Source organism: Prinia subflava, chromosome 5 (assembly GCF_021018805.1).
Source record: "Prinia subflava isolate CZ2003 ecotype Zambia chromosome 5, Cam_Psub_1.2, whole genome shotgun sequence".
In the NCBI taxonomy this organism is placed as follows: domain Eukaryota; kingdom Metazoa; phylum Chordata; class Aves; order Passeriformes; family Cisticolidae; genus Prinia; species Prinia subflava.
In genome coordinates, this window is record NC_086251.1 from 23,331,234 (window position 1) to 23,337,233 (window position 6,000).

Genomic DNA, 6,000 nt, shown 5'->3' on the forward strand with positions numbered 1-6,000 from the left:
CCACCGCCACCGCCAGCGCCACCACCACAGCCAGCGCCCGACGGAGCGGCCCCGCCGCCCGGCCAGGCCCCACCCGGCCCGCGGGAGCGCTGGGTTACCTGGGCTGCGCCGGGCCCCGGGTGCCTTCTGTGCGGGTTACGCGTGGGCCACCTGTGACCGCGTCCTGGCTCTGTGGGAACAAAGAGCGGCGTCCCGGGGCCGGGCTGCTGCGAGGAAGGAGGGGCGGGGGCATCCATGGAAATAAACCCATGGGAGGAACAAAAGGCTCCTGTCCCACCCGGCCCCTCGGGGGGAGGGGGTCTCAGTCTCCGACGGGTTAGAGCTACCGAGAGTCGGCAGCGAGACCGTCCCAGTCCTTCTCTGCGGTACAGATGAGGCCTCGATCGTGCTGCTCACGGCCGCGTGGTTTCGAGGACTGCTTTCCGATTCCCCGAGAAAGGCAAAAGGGAATAAACGCGAGCGCAGAGGAACACGCATAGTTTTCCCAGGTGAAGCGGTGCATGGGAAGAGCCTGGCTGCTCAGAGAACTGCAGGGCCACCTCCCACCGCCAGCCTGGCCAGAGCCTGCCCATCACAGAGTCCCTCTGGAAAGATGCTCGGGAGACCAAGTCGGGCGTGCCGGCATTTTAATGTTGCGGTCGTCTCAGGGCAGATAAGATTGTAACGAAAGAGAATGACACAGCATGGTAAAGGGCAAGCATCAGGGGCTATTACATACAGAGGGGTGGCAGAGGAGCTGGCGGCAGTTCTGTCCCTACCCTGATGCAACTCCTTTCCAGCTCGTTTCACGGGTCCCGTTTGAAGGTGTAGAAGAGGACGATGCCTGCGTGAGGGAAAGGGAGAAGGAAGTACAGAGAGTGGGATCGGGAGCCTTTGAACTCACTTTAACCCCATGGATAAACCCTAACGGAGAACCACATCCTCAGACGTGTAATGTGATGAGGTCATTGCAAACACAAGGCTGTCCTTAGAGAAACTGAAGGCTTCCACTGGGAACTGGGCTGAAATGTATCATTTAACAGAGGCCAAGTAATGAATCTTTGGGAAATAGAACATTTCTTCAGAGGGAATATCTGACATTTCAGTAGCTGGTTTTGCTGCATAACAGTGGGGAAAAACACTGGGTTTTTTTTGTTTTTTTAAATCCAAGTTCTAAAACAAATTCAATCCTGCCTGGGAGCTAGTCAAACATTTTACTGTAATAAAGTTCAAAATTTTCAGTGTGATTGTGCCAAAACATGTACAAGAAATGAAATATTATACATACTCCATCTGGGCTTTGTGGTATTGAAATATGATAATGAAATACAAAAGTACACAGAGCAAAATGAGAAGGCACAGCCGAAACAATCACGTTTTACATTATTGAGATGAAATAGCTACGATATTGCCAAACAAGGAAAGTCAAAATATGTCATGCTGGCTTTTTTTAAAGAGAAATTTGCATTCAAGGAGATCTCTCAGAATTGTTTCAAAGAAGTAATGAGCAGTTTTCTGAGGATAGCTCAGGCATCAGGGTGAGAGTTTCAGAAGTAGTAAACGTTTCTTTTCAATGTTCATCATTCAAACAGTTGTATCATCTGATGTCATAAGGGACTCTGGGGTTATTTCTGGCACATATAAATGTGCTTTTGAAAATATTACCCTCAGCCAAGATTTGAATTCATAAACAAGCATCAGAGGCCTTCTGCAGCAACGGCATTGTTTGAGACTGCCTAGATCACCCACCCACCCACCTTTTATTAATTCAGAAGCCTGGGTCAAGCCTTTGTCCTCCCTGCTGAGTGTTTCAAGGGCAAGACAACTGCCACAGGATGTGCTTTCAGCTCTGTCCCTCTCCCCTGTCTCTTTGATGCTGTTTGGTCAGAGCAGATCGTCACAGCATTAGTGCTGGCCTGTGTGACCACGTTGGATAAGTAACCTCAGGCTTTCAGGCACATTTTTTTCCCAGCTCCCCCAGCAACAGGCAGATGGATGGGTGCAGGCAGATCTCTCCTGACTCCTTGCAGGCAGGCGTGGGGTGTGACACAGCTCACAAGGGGGATCAGCAGCTCTCTGCAGCAGGAGGCTCTTGTGAGAAGATGTACAAAAGGCAGCAGCTGGTCTGCGGGAGGCTTTCACCTGTGCCACGCTGCCGTGTGACATGGGCCCAACCAGGCTTGAGTTCCCTTCACAGCAGCTTTGGGAAGTGCACAATCCAACCCTGGCTGAAGCAGCTCCAGCAGGCGCCAGTGGCCTGGGGCTGACATTGACGTGCGGCGTTGCTCCGCAGGACCAAGGAAATCAAGTGGCTCAGAGTCACCGGCTCACTGTGCCTCAGGAGCTTTGACTGAGGCACTTAATGAGGCAGGAGAGAGGGAAGGATGGAAAACAAACTCTAGCCAGACCTGGGTGAAGGAGCGTGGAAAACCAGAGCAGAGACGGGAGTAGGAAGGGGGCTGCACCTGCCCCTGGAAACTGCACAATCCAGCCAGAGCCTGACATATGAATGAAAGAGAAAAAGGAAAGGAAAAATTTGTGAACTATCCCTAAGGAATGTCCTGTGCTTGATAAGAGTCCATGGACAGAGAGTGACTCACAGAGAGTGGGACACAGAGAGATGGGGGCTCAGAGGCCCCAGGCAGCAGTGGGGAAGGGAGAGGTTGGTCCAGAGTCCCTCCCAAGCAGTGCTCATGAATATCTGGTGGAGGAGCATCTGTAAAGGAGAAGGGTCTAGCAGCCTCCCCCGCTGCGGGGGAGAAAGCCTTTTGTGTACATCAAAGGCACGGCAGAGCTCTGTTTTTCATAGTCTTGGGGCTGGAGAAACACCAGCCTGCTTTCTGCATCTCCAAATAGGACAGTTTGTTAAACACGATGCCTCTGAAATGTGCTAAGGCAGCTACATCAGTAGGATTTGTTATATGCAGTGCTGAACACATTAAAATACATTCTGAGAGGATGCAAGGCAGGCTAGAGCACAGAGACTCGGTTCTGTTAGACTGTGTGTGGAGCAAGCCCCCGCAATGCTGATGGGGAGGATTTGATTTTTCCTCAGGCAGTGCTGAGTCAATTTTTCTCCCAGGTCAGCTGGAATCTTGGAGAGGGTAGATAAAGCCGGTGGGTGGCACTGCCCCCTGCTCTTCCCTGGGGGCCTGGCCCCTTCTGTCATCTTCTCTTGGAGAGCCAAGTCTGGGAATACCCATGGGGGTATGAGTGGGTGTGTATTGTTTGTGAGGCAATGCATGGAGAGGCAAGAGAGAGAGCAGGCTGCTGTGAGGGGCCAGAGCTGCAATAGGCTGTGCTGCTTCCTCAGGTACCCCCTCCTGTGCCCCAGCAAGTGATGGTGGTCCCTGTCCAAGGGGCTGGAGGCTGGAGCCATCTTCAAGCAAGCCCTTTGCCTACACAGCACCTGATGGGTGCAGACCTACTTTATTTAGTTATGTTGCAAGGTGTTGGGTGGAAAGGACTTGGAGAGGACAGCGTGTCCCCCTGAGCCCGGCGAAGGGAGGCAGCAGGCTGGCATAGAGCAGGCAGCTGCCTGCAACTTTGAAACAGCCAAAACAATCAGTACCCTGTAGATGTCTCTGGTTTTTTATTGGCACCTATCACAGCTCTGGCCACCTGTCCCCTGGTGTCCACCAGGTGTGACCCCAGCTCCGCAGGTCCTGCAAGACAGCAGGTCCCATTTGGGATAGGATCACTCCTCATGAGAGGAACTCATTCTGCCCCTGAGGTTGGGCAGGGCCATGAAGATGATGATGGGATGCTTTCTTTACCAGGAACAAGACACAAGCTGCTTTAAGAGCAAGGCAGCCCTTTTCTCTTGGAAGGGTAGCTCAGAGATCTGGTGCAGGGTCTGTGCCCCCAGGCTGCTCTTTGAGGGTGCCGCATAGTCAGATGGACAGGCTTTCAGAAAGAAAAAAAGATGTTGTGAAAATTATGGTTTTTTATCTGAGTGTGAAAAGTGGCAAGGCCTAGAAAGAGGAAAAAGTATCTTCTATACTGGCATAAATTTTTGCTCTTCTTTCAAGGAAATCTCAAGAACTTTTTTCTGGTCAAGGCATTTTGATTCGGGGCCTGCAAAGGGTTGCATTTGAATATCTGTCTTTTAATTAGTTTTGTGTATACACAAGCAGAAAAATTGTCATTGGAATACAAACTTCAAAAACAGTATCTGCTGATTTTATCTGAAGCAGAATAAGACATACTCAATTCTTTGATGGAATAGCATTTTTAGGAGGAAAAAACCTCACCAAAACCCCAAAACAAACTAAAACACAAAAAATTAAAGTGAAAAAGCTACTCCCAGAGTGTCATCTGAAGGAGCCAGAGGGAGTCTTGTGTGTACCCTGTGTCACTGCATGGGGCTTCAGAGCCTGCACAAGATTCCTGCAGAAGCTTTGCTATCTCAGCAGGATGGGCACAGACTCCATCCCCTGTAAAAAAAGGTCACATTGGAACAGAGCAATATTTTTCCCTCTTTTTCGTGCCCCTCAGTGGCCTCCCACACTCCTTATTTTTCAGAACTCTGCAATGCATTTTTCCTGTTACCCTATAGCTGCTTTTACCCCCAGTTGCTCAGCTCAGCAACTGGGCTCCTCTGAGCATCTGTGAGAGTCCTCTTTTCAGTCTTTCTATGCTGTGCATCTGAGATTGTCTTGTTGTCCCTACAGTATGCTGAGATAGTTGCTGACTTCAATTTTCACCCTTTAGGTTGTCATTTTCTCACACTCTAAAATACTTCCTACAGTTTCCTTTGAAAGCTGCTACAGAAAATGTGCTGAGTGGTAGATTTATAAGCTATAAGATCAGGGAGGATGGTTAGACTATGTAGTCCAAGCTCTTCTAGCCATCACAGCTTCTTGAGTTTCATAACCACAGCATACTTTCCAGAAGGGCAACCAGGACCAGCTTTTACCCTAAAGCTGCTTTGTGGAAGTTACCTTCCTGAATGCTGAAGGACTACAGTCAGCACACAGTTTGATCCTGTGGCTCAACCCACAGGTCACCTTCCTTTCCCCCACACAGCCTTCCAGAAGGCATGGGGCTGGCAGGGGCAGAAACCATCCTGTTGAGCACATCCTACAGGGAGCAACTTGAAGCCAACAGCAAGTCTACAGGGTGGGCACAGCCTCTGGGCATAGAAACCTGCTATGACAGGCAATCAAGTGCCTTTCCCCTTCCAGAAATGTGTTGTGATATTTGATCAGCCTTGTGGGAAAAACATAACTAATTTTGCACTGAAGTTTGCTTGGCATCCATCTCTGGTGACCAGAGGTTTCTGTACCCTGTACTGATGGCTTAAAGGACATGGCACATCTGGAAGCACAGGGTGACTTGCTCTCCTCAACAGTGCAGGGCTTGTGGTGGTGAAGCAAGTATGTGGAACAGTTGTGTTGGAAAATGTATAACTTGAAGCTGTTGAACCTCAAAGTTTCTCCATGTGTTTTCTACCTCATGGACATCTGGGTTTTTTGACAGCAAGCATCTTATTTAGCCCCAGGAGTAGCAGCTTTATGGCTTTTGTATCTAAAGGTCTTAAATTCAGTTTTCCCAGGGAGCTGCTTTGGAAGCATATGTATTTTACATCTCCTGTTAATAGATGAGACACCACAGGGTCATCTCCTGGATTGACACTCTGCATTTGTCTCACGCCTCCCACCTTGGGTAATTTATCTCCTGAGCCCTCCTTGTTGCTCAGAAAATGCAAAGCAGCCTAATTTGCTGCAAGAAAAATGCACAAGCCATGTGTGGCTATGAGAGAAGTGTGAATCTTGAATGGAGAGAGTTGGTTTTTGGGAGTTGACTGTCGAAGTGTGGCAATGTGAAGAGTCAGCAGATATCATCCCAGCAGGCTTTGTTGCCTGCTGGCCATCCCAGGTGCTGTGCCAGTGACAGCAGTGCAGTGATTATACCTGGGATTAGATTTCCACATGACTGCCACTTGTGAATGGTCCATGACTGTACCTGGTGCTATGGTTCTGCTCCCTTGGGCTGTGAGCAGTGCAGCAGGTGGGCAGT